The sequence below is a fragment of the Engystomops pustulosus genome, chromosome 7 (genome assembly GCF_040894005.1).
Source record: "Engystomops pustulosus chromosome 7, aEngPut4.maternal, whole genome shotgun sequence".
Lineage (NCBI taxonomy): Eukaryota > Metazoa > Chordata > Amphibia > Anura > Leptodactylidae > Engystomops > Engystomops pustulosus.
In genome coordinates, this window is record NC_092417.1 from 157,007,881 (window position 1) to 157,027,266 (window position 19,386).

At 42.2% G+C, this 19,386-nt stretch overlaps 1 protein-coding gene across 3 annotated transcripts in view; it reads right to left on the reverse strand.

The window, feature by feature from the left end:
* Window positions 1-16,033, reverse strand: part of CPT1A (carnitine palmitoyltransferase 1A) — a 68,224-nt gene extending 52,191 nt beyond the window's left edge. The window contains exon 1 of one of the 3 annotated variants that reach the window (XM_072118528.1): window positions 15,989-16,033. The gene's annotated coding sequence lies outside the window, so the exon portion shown is untranslated. Of the gene's footprint in view, window positions 1-1,579; window positions 1,697-15,988 lie in introns of those variants that run through there. The other 2 variants (XM_072118527.1, XM_072118529.1) reach the window with 2 other exon arrangements.
* Between the last annotated feature and the right edge of the window lie 3,353 nt (window positions 16,034-19,386).

The window sequence follows — 19,386 nt, forward strand, 5'->3', positions numbered from 1 at the left end:
GGAACTGACAATAGTGTACGTCTACACCGGATTTAATGTATTCAGCTGTGATATGTGACGGAGCAGGGTGTAGTTATATATTGGAGCAAATGTATGTATGTATGTATGTATGTATGTATGTATGTATGTATGTATGTATGTAGTCGACTTTGGTGGGAGAAACCCTTTATGTATTGAATTATAAAGATAAAGCTTTGTTTATATAGCACCATCATATTCCGCAGCGCTGTACAGATCATAGGGTACATATACAAGTAAAACAAGACATTACAGAGTAATCACATAACCAGATCAAACAATGGGAGTGAGGGCCCTGCTCCCAAGAGCTTACAGTCTATAAGGATGGAGGGGGTGACACAGAAGTCACAAAGTGAGATTAGAATATGTCTTATAGCGAGACACACGTCCGGATATTACTACTACATTGTGCGGAAGAGAATCCTGATACATAGCTAAGGACCCACAGTCATACATCTGGAGTGGCATGTCCTTGACTCGCAGACTATCGCACTCAATCCTAATAGTCTGCATATCTACACGTCCTTTAGATGTATATACAACCTTGCCTACACCATTTACAAATTCCCTTTTTAGTCAAGGGCACAACCAGCAGCATAACCTATTCCTATAGCCATCCCCGCCCCCTCTGGCTACGTCATCATTCCCAACCCCCAAAATGCTACTGAACCACATGACTGATGCTTCACCAAAAGTAGGTAAAAGGTCAGAGCTTTGCAGAGCATGCTGCTGGGGGAGACTGAGCTCTCCAATGCTCTGGAAGGAGAACAAGTGATCAATGATGACAGAGAACATTCCCCTTTTTTTTTCCTTAGGTAGACAATCCGAGCCCTTATTCCTAGATTCCGTTCGCAATATTATACAATGTATTCAGAATCGTACACGCCCCTTAGAATGCTATCACATTGCTGATACAATGTATCAAAACATTCTACAAATAATAAACAAACTGTAGCAAGGCGAACATTCCGCATGCAAATAACCCCAATACATATATCGGAACATACAGGATCTGTACAGTTTCATAGAAGGGGTTGGAGTATACAAAATTTGCATAATTTTGCAACACATTTTTAGGAAATGATCTGTACATTGTCAGTAAATGCAACAGATATATATATATACACACATATTTATAAATATAAATGTTTCCAATACCATATAACATCAGGTGTAATTCATATATATAGATAGATATAATCCCAACGTCACATTCTAGTGGTTAGGGATATTGATACAATAATGTATTATAGCAAAAGGACAAATAGACACATATTAGTCTAATGAATGACACATCTTCATTCCACAACTATCACACACGTAAGTCTTCCAATAGAGGCCCTGAATGAATGGGGTAGCACTTTAAGGCTGATACCACCACATTGGTGACTACCAGGTCATCCTTATGTGTCACGTATATGTATATTTCATGATGACACTATATAAAGTTGCATTTGCATATAGGATTATGAAGCCCAGGCCCTGTCTGGAGGAAGCCTATTGTAATGCAGCCATAAACACATACAAGGTTTACATGATGCTAGGAATGAATCACATTTACCTGTCTTAGCTCTTGACAAGCTGCAGCCTTGAGCTCTGTATATCCCCAGCCTCTCTCCCCTGCAACACTAAACAGAATGGAAAGTCAGCCCTGTCCTGCCCAGCCCAGTCCCTTCCTACTAGAGGGAGGAGTGATCATTGTTTCCTGATACAAACTACGCAGACTGTGAGGTTCCAAGCAGCTGGGGAGGAATTTCATTCAAACTCACATGTGAGGTCTCAGCAGATGTCTGGATGACATGAACCTTCCTATATGTTGTGGTTATGAGCAATGATGCAATGCCAAAGCCAGCGTATAGCAAGACGTACGGTTGTATTAGTCAATTCGATAGCACTGACGTATACCGCAGTGATGTACAGAGATCTAAACTGAAAATAGTAAGGTTTTTCGAAAAATTTTGAAACCTTTATAGAATATGAACCTGTGAGGCCGCGTTCAGACTTGGCGTTTACATTGCGTTTTGAAATGCGATACAACAACCGAGGCAGAGGAGATTTGTCGTTTATAAAGCGCAATATTAACGCATTGCGTTAAACTCGTTAGAAAGAAGTTAATCTGATGTTAAAGCACTTGTAAGCATTGCGTTTTTGTAAACACAAATGTTAACAGCAATGTAATCAGGCAAATCTCCTCTTCTCAGCTGTTCTGATGCATTTGAAAACGCATGCGTTACTGCCTCGTGTGAACACAGCCAAATGGCTGATTCCCATGTTGTGTTTTTGTCATATTTTTAAACACATCCAAAACGCACATGCTTTTTGGCCAAAATCCCTCCCACTCGTATTTTGTCTAGATTTAAAAAGCAAAAAAATAGCACATGCGTTTTCACATGCATCAGAACTGCTGATAAGAGGAGATTTGCCTGATTACATTGCTATTAACATTTGCATTTACAAAATGTGTTAAGCATGTTAGTAAAATGTTAATGTGATGTTAACGCAGATGTAAGTATTGCATTTTGTAAACACCAAATAGTAACGGAAAATTAATTCGGCAACTCTCCTCATTTGTAAACGCCACGTGTGAACGTAGCTTAGGCACACGACTATCTGAGGGATGTATATCTGGCCGCAGATATATGTCCGTGTAGACAGCTATGGCACCTGTGCTTGGTACGGTGAGCACATTGGGGCACATTTACTTACCCGTCCCGTCGCGGTCCCAGAGGTGCGTTGTCCGACGAGGATTCAGAGCTGCCGCGATTCACTAAGATCGTGCTTCCAATTTCCTGCATGTGTCGCATGTCTCCACCGGAGTTCACCTTCTTCTTCCTGGTGCATGTAAGTTCATGGCTTGCGACACAATTTTGAAAATTAAATCCTGTGCTTAGTCCAAATCAGTCGGGTTGTCCGACGGCCACGTCCCTGATTTGTGTTGCATGAAAGTCAACACGATTGCGCCAAAATCCCATCGTGTGCGCCAAAAACCCCAGTTAAATGCGGCACAAAACGGAAAAAGTCGGGAAACCCGACAAAAATGCGGTCCGCGGACCCTTAGTAAATGTGCCCCATTGTGTGCAGAAACTCTCTCTGTAGGGAGGGGTGAAGTTCTCAATGAGCAATGGAGAGGTTGAGACAGCGTAACAGCCTGTGAAGCTGCAGCATGGAGGGGCTCCAGTGTCCTTTAGCATACTTTAGAACAGGGGTCTCAAACTCAATTTACCTGGGGGCCGTTGGAGGTAGATTCTGGGTAAGGCTGGGCCGCATCAAGTTTTCCACACAAAATGCGCTTACAAAATATCATTATTCAGATTCAAATGTCACGGCGTCTCCCAGTGCAAGGAAAGCCCCGAGCTGGGAGACGTGTTTTCTCTATGAACGCGTCCTGTGTACCGAGGGGTCCCAAGCTCCTACCGCACTGAGCCCAGTCAGGGACACTCCATTCCCCCTCCCCCCCCCCCCACCCGGTACTTGCCTCCCCGTGTCCCTCCCATCGAAGAAGATGAAGTCGCCGCTCTGACCTGCACCAAGTGCGTTCAGAGCGGCGACTTCATCTTCTTCAAGTACCGGAGGGAAGGGGATTAACCGGTTACGGGCCCTTTCCTGTTTTTTCATGTCCATTTTTCACTCCTCACCTTCAAAAAACTATAACTTTTTTATTTTTACACGTAAAGAGCTGTGTGATGGATTGTTTTCTGCGTAACAAATTGCACTTCATAGTGATGGTATTAAATATTCCATGCCATGTACTCGGAAGCGGGAAAAAAATTCCAAATGCAATGAAAATGCATTTGCGCCATTTTCTTGTGGGCTTGGATATTACGTCTTTCACTGAGCGCCCCAAATGACATGTCTACTTTATTTTTTGGGTCGGTACGATTAAGGGGATACCAAATTTGTATAGGTTTTATAATGTTTTCATACATTTACAAAAATTAAAACCTACTGTACAAAAATATTTTTTTTTATTTTGCCAAATTCTGGCGCTAATAACTTTTTCATACTTTGGTGTACGGAGCTGTGGGTGCTGTCATTTTTTGCGAAATTTGATAATATGTTCAATGATATCATTTTTAGGACTGTACAACCTTTTGATCACTTTTTATAGATTTTTTTATATTTTTCAAAATGGCAAAAAAGTGCCATTTTCGAATTTGGGCGCTATTTTCCGTAACGGGGTTAAACGCACTGAAAAACCGTCATCATATTTTGATAGATCGGGCATTTTCGGACGCGTCGATACCTGATATGTTTATGATTTTTACTGTTTATTTATATTTATGTCAGTTCTAGGGAAAGGGGGGTGATTTGAAATTTTAGGTTTTTTTATTATTATTATTTTTTTTAAACTTTTTTTTAATTTTTATTTATACTATTTTTCAGACTCCCTAGGGTACTTTAACCCTAGGTTGTCTGATCGATCCTATCATATACTGCCATACTACAGTATGGAGATTTTCCTCCTCATTCATTACAATGTGCTATCAGCACATTGTAATGAAGGGGTTAAAACGAAATAGCCTTGGGTCTTCGGAAGACCTGAGGCTACCATGGAGACGGATCTCCGCCCCCCGATGACGTCACGGGGAGCGGTGATCCCAGGTAAGATGGCGGCGCCCATGCGCCGCTATCTTTTTGAGGCTGCCGGCAGCTTTGTCGGCAGCCATCGCTGTGAAAGCACCCGCGATCGGTGCTAGCACCGATCGCGGGTGTTACCGGTAAGCCTTTGCTGCAATATGCAGAAAAGACTTACCGGCTATGGAGAGGGCTCAGCCCGTGAGCCCTCTCCATGCAGCGCGACCAGGTGGGGGCCGCAAAATATTGTCCCGCGGGCCGCAGTTGGCCTGTGGGCCGCGAGTTTGAGACCCCTGCTTTAGAAGGAAGGAGACCATGGATAACAAATATAAGAAGATTAATTTGCATGTGTTTCCTCCGGTTTTCTCTCACACTCCAAAACATACTGGTAGGTTGATTAGATTGTGAGCCCCATGGGGACAGGTCTGATTTGGCAAATTCTGTGCAGAGCTGCGTAATCTGTGTGAACTATATAAATAAAGGATTTATTATTTATATATATATATATATATATATATATATATATATATTATAGTAGTGTCCCTGGTTTATCATGATGGATTTTGATGATAAATTTCCTTTAAATATGGTCCATGACAATGATACAGTATAACCAAATCATATCAGTGGTACATTGTATGCTACAATGATTTATATGCGGACATACAATGTAACCAGTGTGATTCTATTATTAGATTGTTGGGATATGGAATATTCATCATGTAACATTATCCTTCATTTCTGTGTGAGGTCCCAGCTGTCCAGTCACTTTGGAAATTCAGTTAGAATGTTATAGAGCAGAAGCTGTAGTTACATTACGTTAGGTGTTATAAAGTCTGTAAAATCCAAAGAAAGACAAATGTCAACAAATTAACTTTTCTACCTATTTTACATGACAATATTTGTTGCCCTTTGTATGTTTGCAGGTTGAGCTGGTAACATTGGTGACCTTGTCCCAAGTCCTCCTAATCCTGTAGAACAGGTATCACTTTGGCTCCGCATTTGTGACTTTTGCCCCACATCTCCATAGTAAACAGGAGATAAAATCAATTAAACAATTATCCAAAACCATTCAATGCAAAACTGACTAAAACTTAGAAGAGCTACAATTTGGCTGTTAATTGACCTAAACATTGTGTAACCCAAAGAGTGGTATGAGCCTGGTTATTGCAATTCACCAATTTTATTACTTAAATATGTTCCATTGACCACAGTACATGTGGCAGTGGCCATTCCAGTAATCGTTCCTTCTATAATTGTTAGTCTCTATCTAAGCTTAACCTGCTATTTTATTCAATTACTTAAGGGAGACTTACCATAAAAATCAGGCATTGATGCAGACACTGTGACTGTTTGAATTTTCCTATATTAGAGAAGGGCTCTGTGTGGGCGTTACCAGAGCCCCTCAGTGCAGTGCTGTAGCTTCACAAACTTTCTAACCCTACTTGCTGCTCCCTCAGCAATTCCCCCTTCCTTCTTATGGCACAGTGTGAGGGGGGAAGTGCTGAAGGAGCTGGGGTGAGAGTGAGACAGAGTAACAGCCTGTGGAGGGGCTCTCGGAATGCACCCCAGGGCCCTTCATTAACATAATTTTAAGAGTTGATTTTAAAAGGAAAGAAGGCGATGAATAAAAAATATAAGATTACCACAGTCAAGGTGCCTGGTTCTATAAGTAAGTGCCCCTGGTTTATCATGATGAATTTTGATGGTAGATTTCCATTAAAATGGGTCCTTTAAAATGGGTGAACTGTCATGATCGGTAGGGTCTCAGCAGTTGGACCCCCACCGATCACATTGTTATCCCCTATCCCATAACAAAAGTTTGTGCAACCCATTTCAAAAATTAAATATTCCATAATTAGCCACCAATTTTCTGCCAGCACTTCCTGGTCCCATGACACGGGAGTTTGTCACTTCTGTGCCCCATTTTGCTTTGTAACATTGACCCCCTACAGTAAGTTACTAGCTGCAGTGATGTCATCCTGCATTGTGATGTTATCACTCAATTAGTAATTACCGGGCAACGTTGGATTGGGAAGGGAGCATCAGAGGATACGATAGGTGAAGATGGATTTTTTTATTTTCAAACTTGGATATGAGGAATTTTAGATATAATTTTTTTAAACCCCCTTTAAGGAAAGAAAGCCATCAAGTGAGATAATTATGACACATCCTAATACCACTTACCATCCAAGCTACAATCAGTACTTCAGTATTTAGTAATTCAGTGCTACATTCACATTGGAACAACCCTTTACATGTTGAACAAGTCCAGGTTCAATGGTGGGATCCTTCCATATCAAGGCCTATGAGGTCCAGTAATAGACAAACCCAATCTGGAGCTTCTTGAGGAACTTTTCCTGCTCTTGGGATCCACATCTAGATTAGTTCAAGATATTTACGTTAATCTTAATCTTTGATGTTATCTATACCATGAGCAAGGTCCTTCTAGACCAAAGAACCTTAGGATGGTTCATCAGAAGTGTCAGACTGGGTCTCCTTGGGTCCACCAAATAAAATTTTAGTGGGGGCCCACCGTTCATCATCCCCTAGTAAATAAAACCTACTAATCTTCAAATGGGGTTGTCTTCTGCTTGGCCATCATTATGTTAGTGCCTGGGCCCACCGGAGGATCCTCTGATTCTCTGGTGGGCCAGTCCGACTTTGGCATGGGATTAATTTAAGGGTGTGCTGAGGGTGAGGTTACAACCAGGCCCAAGAGATTTAGGGAGCCCATAAGGGGTCAATTTCCCATTACTACTATTACTAGGCCTGGCACAGACTTTGCATTGGGGCCCTTCAGCTTCAAGTTACGCCACTGGACCCTGGTCATCGGCAGTAAATAAGTTGGACTAACACCCAGCTGTGGCTTCCATGTAACGGACCAGTGCTGTCACTTACATCAATCACATAACTCAATCTCACTCAGGTGCCAAACTAAACACTTTCATTATACAACGTATAGCAGCTACAGCCTCAGATGCCACCAGCCTCATCATAAGGGTCCATCCGAAGGAAAGTTCATCAATATTTTAGTCCCAGAATCCCCCTTCCACTGCCGGGGAGGAGATGAAGTGACAAGTGCAAAGTCATAAATGTGCTTGGTACTTGTCACTTCCCTTTCACCCAGTAATAAAGAACTGAAGTCTCCTAGTGTGAGTGAAGGACCTGGAAGGTCTTGAAGATTATTTAGCTGCCTTCCTCCTCATGTTCTTAAATGTAAAATATAATAATGGGAAAAGTATTCCTAAGTGAATTGTACAAGTAGTGACTGCATGGGCGTTTATATCCAAGGCAAAAAACAAGCACCGTGGGGCCGATGTACAAAAACATTCTTCTGGGAACTCATCCCTGACCAGCTGTGGTGGTGGTGGACTTCAGGTTCATGTCCTGCAGGGCTGCAGGCATAAGGACACATAGCAGGAGAAGTTCATTGAAGTCTACTGAGGTGGCAAATTGCTGTACAAGCAGCCGCTATGTGGATTGGGCTTTGGTTCAGCCCCCTGGTGCCAAAGGAGAACTGAATATTCTTAATAATATCTGAAGGATTATCCAAAAACATCAATTCCAGGGCACTGGAAATGGAAAACAGAGGTTTTACAAATCAACAAGAGAAGGGGAGAGAATTCCACATTCACATTAATCATGCTCTTCAGTCGGGTTTTGACTTGTAATTTTCCTATCTGGGGCATGCTTCCTAATTGTGCCAAATTTGCCATGAGAATTCTTAAACAGAAAATTTTCACTTTCAAGAGCTTTTTCCTCACAAACTTACTAGCCCCCTCAGGCTCGGTATGAAATGTCCTTTCTAGAATTCCATCTTTTATGTTAAAACTCATCTCCTTCAAAGTTATATATTAATGAGCAAAGACAAGTCACTTTTTTCCTAAGTTGAGTCACTTTTAGAGGCTGGGAAAGGAATGTCACTTTAGAAATCTAAATCTTGGACATTACCCCTCCTGTATATATATATATATATATATATATATATATATATATAGCTCGGAAGAACTCTGGGGAGGTATTATATAGAATCAGAAGAAACTAAAAACTGCATTTAAGGGATATCCATTGAACAAGGGATAACAACCAACACCATTGATGATGCGAATGACATTATAAGTTTCTTCCATCATATAAAGAGATCTTGATTTCTCATTTGCCACTTGTCATTTTCCTGCATTCCATGGATTTTCCAGTCTACTGAGCATGTGCACGGGATGGAACTGGAAAGGGAAGTTATCTGTCAAGCATTTCCTGTTGACATGTGAATTGTGCTTCGGCCACACTAGGACTTGGTGAGGATTAAGGTGTTAAAATAAAACAAAAAGGCAAAAAACACTACACAAAAATGGTGAAGGGGAAATTTTTTTTTTAGGAAGTAGTAGTAGGAAAATACAAGACTGTAGAAGGCTTGTGTGGGCGGTTCTTCACCCCAAATATGCATGATCACCTATGTGAAGGATGTTTTTGGGTCAAATGCCCGAAAGTGTTGGGCGCACTTCCAGGTGAAAAATGGATATACGGAAGGTGAGTTGGGGCCTATTCTACAGAGCCCCTACATAGGCAGAAGCCATCTGCTTAGCTACACTCCTCTGCTCACTCTTGCCCCCTGTAGTTCTTTGACCTGATGAAAACGGGTCGAAACGGGTTGTCAAACAACTTTAGCTAATAAATACGCGAAAGTTCACATCACCGTTTGTACATCCATTTTTCACCTGGGAGTCCACCCTACACCCTGTAACTTTTTCTTGCCATCTAAATAAGCAAAAATGAAACTTTCCAAAGAGAAACCGTTTTTTGAGATAATAATGTACTATTTAATTTAGGATTTACTATACATAATTTAACTGTTTTTCAGCTTTGCTGTTTAGCCTGGGTCAGGGTCAACAGAGGCTACCCACCAAAGACTCCTTCAATATACCAAAAGTAACATACCTCAACTTCCGCTAATAGGCTACTTCCTCCTTTCTCCAAAACCCTAATATTGGTTGGAAAGCCACAACAGCAAACTTAGCAACTACTTGTAGTAGCGCCATCTCCAAACATTACTTCCTTCTCACTAAATAATTCATTATTTATATAGCGCACACAGATTACACAGCGCTGCACAGAGCTTGCCAAATCAGTCCCTGTCCCCAATGGGGCTCACAATCTAATCAACCTACCAGTATGTTTTGGAGTGTGGAAGGAAACCCACATAAACTTGGAGAGAACATACACATTCTTTGCAAATGTTGACCTTGGGGCTTGAACCCATGTGGTGGAAACTCACCTTATAGGAGTTTTCCCACAAAACAAGTTAGAAACAAGTTTTTTTTCACATGATAGGGCCTAGATTGCTGATCATTTGGGGTCTCAGTGATTCCATTACATCGGTACTCAAAGGGAACCCAAGCTAAAACTAGGGTCTTCCAATCACTAGGACCCAAACTATCAGCCACTAGGAGGCTCCAGTAACTTAAAAGGCATAAAAAAAAAATAAAATAAAATTATACAGTGTGTTCTTGCTCTGCTGTATACAAGAGACTTAACTTCTTGCTTCACTTACTCATAGATTCATAATCTTCTCATATCTGTTATCCATGGGCTCCTTTCTTCTACAATTAGCTAATGAGTCTGAAGAGAACTGGGTGCGTTACCAGAGGCCCTCTGTGCTCTGGCTTCATAGGCTGTTACACTGTCTCCCCCCTGCTCCATCAGCACTTCTTGCTTCCCTCTGCCTGATGTAATTCCAGGGCAGCAGAGGAAATTTTGGCACACGGTGGGAAGGGGAAACAACTCCTGCACAGTGTAACTGCATATGAAGCTACAGCACAGAGGGGCTCTGGTAATACCTATGGGAGTTTTTCAGACTTGTTACAATAATTTTTGAAGTTGATTTTAGAAGGAGGGGATAAAAAATATGAGAAGATTACCACAGTCCCGGTGCCTGGATTTATGAGTAATGTCCCTGGTTTATCATGATGGACTTTGATGGTAGATTTCTTATCTCTTATTTGCTTTTTTGCCTATATATTATGGTTTTGCTTTCGTAACCACTAAAGTCTCCCCACCCACGATGGACCATGAAGCTTCTGATCTGCACAAGGAACTCACCACAACTATGGCTTTAGCAAGAAGTAATAACAAGTATAAGTTCCTTATATTCGGTATCAAGTCTTTTCCTTTTAGTAATTTCTTCTTTCACTTGTTACAATGTTGTGCACTAAGATATTTTTCTATCTTGGGCCATAATATCCACTAATTCATTCCCTAATAAATATATGTGATCATATTCTTGTGATATTTCTAGTGTTTGGTGTATGATACATAAGACATCCTCTGTAGGTCCCCTATATATATTCTTACTTATAATAATGGTAGTGAGCATTGGGAAGTGACAATTGCTGGGCCCATTAAGCTCCTCCATTCACACACATTGCACCCTTTGGCTTTGCACCAATTAGCTGGTTGGCAAGTATGTAGTGTCCCAAGTGGATGGGCCCCACCATGTGAGTGGGCCCAGGTGCTGCCACCCATCTCCCACTGACTGTGGTTCCTCTGTCGTCATAGTCAACAGAATATACAGTTAATTTAATGTACATGGATTTGTGGGACATCACACTGTGTCTGCCATGGAGAACAATACAATCTGTCGTGTGATATTTTAACCCTTTACCATACCATGTCATTAATGTAAGATGTTACAAACTTCCAGCACTATACATGGTTTATGAGTTGCAGTACCAAATCCAGCCACAATCATATGTGTGGCACTGTACCAGTACATACAATGCACATTGATTTAGTATTGATTAGTATTTGTGTCAATTTCCTAAAAACCCTAATTCCAGGGTAATGTGGGCCAAGGACACCTAGTGGTCCATTACCTTTCAAACCACTTGTCGAACTTGGTATGACCCAATATGATTTTCCTAGAGTGGGGACTTTTGCCCTTCAAACCTGCATCTATTCATTCTTCTATCCTGCTTCTGCTTTTATACCTTTTAATATTGTTGGTTCTGGCACTGAATGTATATAGTAAGCTTGGTTCTGGTACTTTAGGCTGCTATCTTTGTCCTGGTCATGATTCTGTGTAGTAAGCATCATTCTGATTTGGTATCTATAAAATAAGTTTGGTTCTAGTACTACATACTCTCGGTTTTGGTACACAATCTAAGTAGCAAGCTTCAATGAAATAAATCTATAGTAATCTATGAAATAAGCTTGGTTCTAGTAATCTATGTAGTAATCTTGGTGCTGGTACTGAATCTATTTAGTGAGTTATATTATTTACTATTTACATTAAGTTTTATGCTTGGTTCTAGTGCTACATAGTAATCTTGGTTTTGGTATTATGTATATATACTAAGCATCATTCTGATGCTTTATTTATGTATTAAGCTTCATTTATTTAGGCAGCATATATATTGCAAGCTTCGTTCTGATACTGGACCCAAGTAGTATGCTCAGTGCTAGAACTCTATATATTAAATGTTGGTTCTGATACTGTATCTATGTATTAAGCTTCATTCTCACACTTTCTTTGCTTTTAGAACTCTATGTAGTAATCTTGGTTCTGGTACTGTTTCTATGCAGTAAGCTTCATTCTGGTACTGTCTTTATGTTGGTAACTTGGTTTTTTAAGTTTTGGTGCTAAACCTATGGTAAGTATTGCATAATTTTACAAACTCTACACTGTTGTATATTCATACAGGCCCGGTCCCACAGCATCCATAATATGGGCCAGATGCACACAGTACCTACCAATAGATACATTTATTAGTAAATTATCCCTAAAATAATCTTTGTACCGTGGAAATTATAAACCATCATCCACCTACCAACCCAGTCCTAACGCATTTCAGCAGCCCAGATGACAATGTATCTGACCCTTAGACTTAATTCCTCCTAAGAATCAGCCGACTCTTCCTGTAGTACAGACATTAATGAACGTAGTAAATTTCCACCATTACGTATCACCTCCCAATTTTGTGGAATGATCGCGTTCCAGCCGCTTGTGATATTCTGGCATAGAGAGATAAAATGCTAAACATTATCCCGGTCTTGTGATTACGGGTCATTTTCAGAAGAATTCCATCCCGCACAGTCCCAAGGGCAAAGGTTGTAACAGAGTGATCGCTGTAATCAGAGCTCGCGTAACCGTATGACCTACTGCCTGTTGACGTGTACTCTGAGTTTACTATAGGCTGCCATACTGAATATGGAAGTTGTGGGCTAATGCAGGTTCCAAGCATGTGTAACATATTCTATAGAGTTGGATGAGGACATTTCTGTTACCACTTTAAAAATGGCAAATATTTTGTAGATTCCGCCAATAGAAAAATTGGAATTCGAGGTCCACTAGGCCTTGAAAATCATAAATGTATGTTTAGGCAGTAGAAGACAATTTTTGTTGCTTTAGAAGGCAGAGAATCCAGGGCTGTGGTTTGGAGGGACCACAAGATGTATTAGCCTATGGCAGGCAGGTGCTGTCATCAGGGTCTTGGTCGGTGGTGATGGACCCACTGAACCACCGCGAGCGATGACGTAAGCCAACACCTGGGAGCAGAGTCTAAGTGGGTGCCACCAGAGCCCGCAGCAGAGCCGTCGCAAAGTGGGTTGGACTTGCTGTGGTGGGATACCACCAGGTCGCTCCACAGGCGCAACTTTGCTTGCGGTGGTGGCCAAAGCGATGTACAGATTTGGCAGGCAGAATCGGAATCAGGGTCAGCCAGAAGGTCAGGACAGGCGGCACAGGATCGGAGACGGGGACGTAGCACAAGGTCAAGGCAGGCGCAAGGAATCGAGGACAGGAACGGAAGCAGGGGTCACGATAAAAGCTTTCTCTAGGGATATGAACCACAAAGATCCGGGAGGGGCCGGCGCCAATTAGCGGCACTCTGGCCCTTTAAATATCACAGAGCCAACGTGCACGTGCCCTAGGAGGTGGGGATGCACGCACTGGATCACAGGAGACGCCTGCTGGAGCGCGGAGAGGTAAGCCTCGTAGGGTGCCCAGACATGGGATGCAGGGGCACCCCTGACAATAAGGGGCTGGGAAGATGGGAGTGTTAAGAGCTGATAGAAGCATTAGTTGCCTTATGAATAACATTTTGTAGAGATAGAAAGTAGAATATTCTAATTATTGTACAAAACGTAAAAGCGTTTTCCCTCTGAATACACATCTCCCCTGTAGGGATGAGTGTCCAACCACTTCAGGGAAATGAACCTCATAGATTTAGTGGTTTTAACCCAATTATACTTATTTCTGCTGGTGTGTGCCCCCTGAAACAGGACCTATTCTTCTTTTAGCTGTAATAGGCATATATATATATATTAACTTTTTAAAACATGCAAATGAGCCCCAGGGGCTCCTGTATAGGTCACAGCCTTTTTCTGTCTGTGTCATCTGCTAATTATTCACACCTTTCTTTGGCGCTTATACCTGCCAGCCCCATCCCTTCCCCTGCCAGAGAGTCATTGATAGCCAACGGAGCCAGAAGGGGCTTCTCTGACGTACACAGGAGCCCCTGAGGCTCATCATTTGAATTTTTTTTTTAAATAAACCATTAACTGCTAAATGAAGAATTGATTTGGATTCAGGGGGCATGTAAGTATGCTCGGGTCAAAACTACTACATCCTTGAGGTTGATTTCCTTTAAACTAACATTGATCCCCTGTATTTCCGTATGAAAGGAGCAGTAGATACGCCGCTCCACTGCTGCTCCTTTCATCTTTATAGAATTATTAAGGTCAAGTTCACAGTGACCTCTGGAAACCCATTAGAAAAAAAATGTTGCTCCATGCTCTTGCAGGCTTTACCGTACTAAACCTTTAATCAATTAGCACTCAGTTAAAGGGGTTGTCCACTTTCAACAAATAATTGATATTGTTTGTGTGAGTAAATGCAAAGGTTATACAATTTAACAAAATACTTTCTGTATCAGTTCCTCACGGTTTTCTAGATCTCTTCTTGCTGTCCTCATATAGAAATCTTCTTTGTTTACTTCCAGTGAATAGAAATCTGTCCATGATCATGTGAGGGACACGCAGGTGCTAACGGCTTGTGCACCTGTGTGACATCACATGACTATGGACAGATTTCAATCCACTGGCAGAAGACATAGACGCTTTCTATAGCATGAAAGCAAGCAGAGATCTAGAAAACCACGAGGAATTGATACAGAAAGTTGGAAAATTGTATAACTTTTCATTACACATCAGTTATTTGCTGGAAGTGGCCAACCCCTTTAACTGATTCTAAATTCACTTGCATGTGTCTCAGAGTGTAATGCATTTTTAATGCATCTCCATAGACTTGTATGGTGCGTTCTTCAGGTGCGTGACTTGCAAAAGTTATGGCAGCATGGTGGCTCAGTGAGAAGCACTACTGCCTTGCAGCGCTGGTGTCCTGGGTTCGATTCCCACCCAGGTCAACATCTGCAAAGAGTTTGTATGCTCTCTCGGTGATCCGTGGGTTTCCTCCTTGTCCTCCGGTTTCCTCCCTCACTCCAAAACATACTGGTAGGTTGATTAGATTGTGAGCCCCATTGGGGACAGGGACCAATTTGGCAAGCTTTGTGCAGCGCTGCATTATCTGTGTGCACTATATAAATAAAGCATTATTATAAAGTACAGCATGCTGAGATTTAAACACGCGTTAAAAAAAACACGTGTGTGTGCGTGAAAAAAAATGCAAGTCTGAAAAAATCCATTGAATACAATGGGGCTCATTTACTAAGGGTCAGTGGAGCGCATTTTCATCAGGTTTCCCAAAGATTTCCATTTTGCGCCGAATTTCCCTGGGTTTTTGGCGCACGCGATCGGATTTTCCCGCATCGGCGCCGGCATGCACGCGACAGAATTCGGACAACGAGCAAGATTTAACATTTAGAATTGTGTCGCAAGACAATGCACTTACATGCACCGGGAAGAAGAAGGTGAAGTCCGGCGGACCTCGGCGTGGAAGCGACGGATGCAGGAACTCGGGCGCACGATCTTCATGAATCGCGCCAGACTTGTCGTACCATTCGAATCAGGGATCGCGACTGGTCCAGGTAAGTAAATTTGCCCTGGGTCAGAGTGCAATGCAAGTTCTGCGCATCAAATACACATGCAGTAAACGCACGTGAAAAACGCAAGTGTGAAAGGGGCCTGAGGGTAGTTTAATGGGATAAACCTGCTGACAGGTTCTCTTTAAGTCAGTCTGTATGCAGCGTACAATGTTCTTTTTCAGCATAATACTGAATCTCTCAGATATAGAAGGACATCGCTGTGATCCTGTCACTGTCCAGGTTGGTGATGGTTTGTAGACCTAAATACTCAATAGAGCTTCCCTATTCAGGGCTACTCATTACTCATTGAGATTTCATTGTATATCTTCAGATATATACAATCATATATAACTTACACTTTCTTTAAGGTCTGTGTTGCGTTATTCCTCTGTAATTCCTCCTGGAAATGTGAACACATAGATGCGGGGTAGTTAAATTCTGCTAAAGTCTATAGGATCTTTCTTTACATGGTCAGATGTTATCCGCTAGTACACGTATACATTACCATAAGCAATAACTGAGAATTAAACTACACAATGACATTCTAGGAAATTATTTAGAAATAAAATTGCTTGGTGACCACTTAGCTTTTCTTTTAGGTTAGGTTTTTTTTCTTTTATTTGAGGTGCAGATTTTGGTGTAGATTTTTGGGAAATTCTTAGGGAAGCCATGGGTTCTTCCTCCTGAATCCGATCCTTGAGCCTAATAACCTAGACATGAGCTTTGTGTCCTTAGTTACAAGAATAATTGATTATGCATTCCCCAGCCGCCACATGACCCAGATATAGGAGTCGGGGGATGGGTGCCGGTAACCATGGAAAGGTGCTGCGTACTGCGCTGTGGAAAATACAAGGAAAGCTGAGGACAAATTGTGCGGAATAGTCACCAACTTACTATAACACGTACCATTCCATCCTAGATTTTCTTTTTTTAATTTGTGACCCTCCCCCCCCCCCCCTCTATGGCCTATGACTCACACATGAATAGACCACCCCTTCATCGAGACATCATTTAAGATCCATTATTAATGGCAAAGCCTCTTAGAGAAGTCCACCCAAAATTTAATCAAAGAGTGGTCTGCTTGGGGGAAGGTCATCTCACAATAGGTTAATAGGTTGGTTTGCATAAATTATGGCTGTCCCAGATAATCTTGTTGGGATACGGTAGTGGTCTTGTCAAAGAGATGCTTTTCCTTTGGGGGGGAATGTTTCACTGTTCCAGGTACATTGAGGTCTTCTTTGAGGTTTCATTGACTTTAAAGGGATTGTGCTTGGCTTTCGTCGTCTTTATTTTTAGGCATCATAACTTGAGCATGGAGTCGTAAGATGCATCTGAGGGGTCTCTTTCAAACATAATCACAATTACTGGTAAATTATTAGAGATAGAAGATAGAAGGGTCATGGATGTTTCCATTCTTTGTGTTTGTCGTTAGTTGGAAGTCAACGATTGGTTATACAACCAGATTTCCCTTGATTGGTTATGTGTCAAGACGTACTAATAATAATTCCTTTATATAGCGCACACAGATTATGCTGCGCTGCACAGAGTTTGCCAAATCAGTCCCGGTCCCCAATGGGGCTCACAATCTAATCAACTTACCAGTATGTTTTGGAGTGTGGGAGGAAACCGGAGGACCCGGAGGAAACCCACGCAAACACAGGGAGGACATACAAATTCTTTGCAGATGTTGACCCTGGGACTTGAACCCAGGACCCCAGCGCTGCAAGGCTGTAATGCTAACCACCGTGCTGCCCTAAGTAAAAGACAAGATTCTTATCTAATCACCAGCAGCATGTCTTTAGTTACTACAGAACCAAAGAAAGGAGCACCTGCATTGAACCCCCCACTACAGTCTCAAAACTTGACTAATCTCTGCTCATTTTCACATGACTTGGAGGATATTTTTTATAGATTAATGGGTGACATTTCACATAAAACAGGGAATTCTGGAAAGGACATTTCATCCCCTACCTGAGGGGGCTGCTAAAGGGGTAAAACCTGGTGACAGAGTCTCTTTAACACATCCTTAGCCCGAAGATCCCTCTTGCTCTATCATTAAGGGTGAATGGGACTCACAGTTTTGTGGTCGGTGGGGGTCTTACCAGTTCCCTGTGGATAAGGGGTTACAATCAAACCCCTATAAGAATCGTCCACTTTGGACAATGCAGCTTTCTTACATCGGTCCCCCAATTAGACACTGATCCCAGGTCTTATGATACCAAGGACCTTCATACACAGCTCTGGCTTCCACTTCTACGTGAGCTGTGGTTACGGTTTGGCCATTGGGACGAAACACTACGGCCGGGGCTGTATTCTTCTGGTTACGACTGTAACGTACAACCGTTGATCAGTGGGGGTGCCGGGTCTTGTACCATCACCAATCTACTATGGGTAGAAATTAGTAATATAAGAGCCTGGAAACCCCTTAACCTACATTTACGGAATGAGGACAGATCCCTGCGATAATGAGTAATCCATAAAAGTCCTAAGGACCTTGTACCCCTCGTCCGAGATTTCTCAGTATAAGCGGAGTTAAGGAGTGTATTAACTCCTTGTGAACCAACTAACTTCCAAATACAGCGACGGTCGGAGGTCAAGGACGTCCTCGAAATCCTTTGAGAATTTGCGAAGGAAAAATGAGTGACGTAAAAAATGAAAATGAAAGCAAAACTTTCCGCGCTGTCATCTGCAGCCAAGGAGAGTAATACAATGTGCGAGGAATCCCTGCTGTGTCATTTGAAGGGCACTGAGTGAGCGGAGTACGGACCCTCCCTCCATGTAGAGGCAGGAGTCACGTGGGGATTTCGGAAGTAGGGGAAAGGTCGATCGTTCTTGCAAATCCACGTACAAAGGAGACAGAAGCGGCTCTTGTCTCCCGTCACCCTGCTGGGACTTTTATCCGATTTTGGTACCAGAATACTTCCTTGTAATGCAAAGTGCAACGTGAATTAGTATTAGGTTTTATTTCGGCCGGCTCAATGACCGCGAGCGGGGGACGTGTTTATGGCCAGAGAGATTGTCACTCATTGATCTGTAACCACATGTCAATACAAGGACAGGGGGTGGATGGCACCGGGGTCATCTCATGGGAACCGATAACATCATGTTAGATTAGACGGAGGATTCGACCCAGGACAACAAGATTATTACTGTTGATGAGAAGAAGTAGATCCAAACCTTTGATCTTTTCTGGAGGCTTAAAAGGAAAATGTGAAATCGGATACTTAAACTGTTTAATTTTTACTTTATTTTCTGTTTATGTGGGCGGCCATCTTGCCCAAGATGCGGTAACAGCATATAGAGATACACTTTACAGCAGCCACGTGAACCATAGAAACCTGTAGATAATAATAATTCCTTTATTTTTGTAATGCACACAGATCACTTGGCGCTGTACAAAGCCCAAAGAGGCTCACAATCTAATCAACCTGCCAGAATGTTTTGGAGTGTGGGAGGAAACTGGAAGACACAGAGGAAACCCACGCAAACACGGAGAGAACATACAAACTCTTTTGCAGATGTTGACCCTGGGACTTGAACCCATGTCCCCAGCACTGCAAGGCTGTAATGCTAACCGCTGCTGCCCTGCTTATAGGATTGTATGGCAGATAGTTGTAGATATGCTGTGTTATCTAGGTGGAGGTCATCGTGCGGGAAGGTGGAGGAGATAAACTGTGGCCGAAATGGCTGGGACGAGACATTTTGGTGTCCCAGGCAGATAAGGAAATTTGCACCCCCTCAGATTTGTGGTACT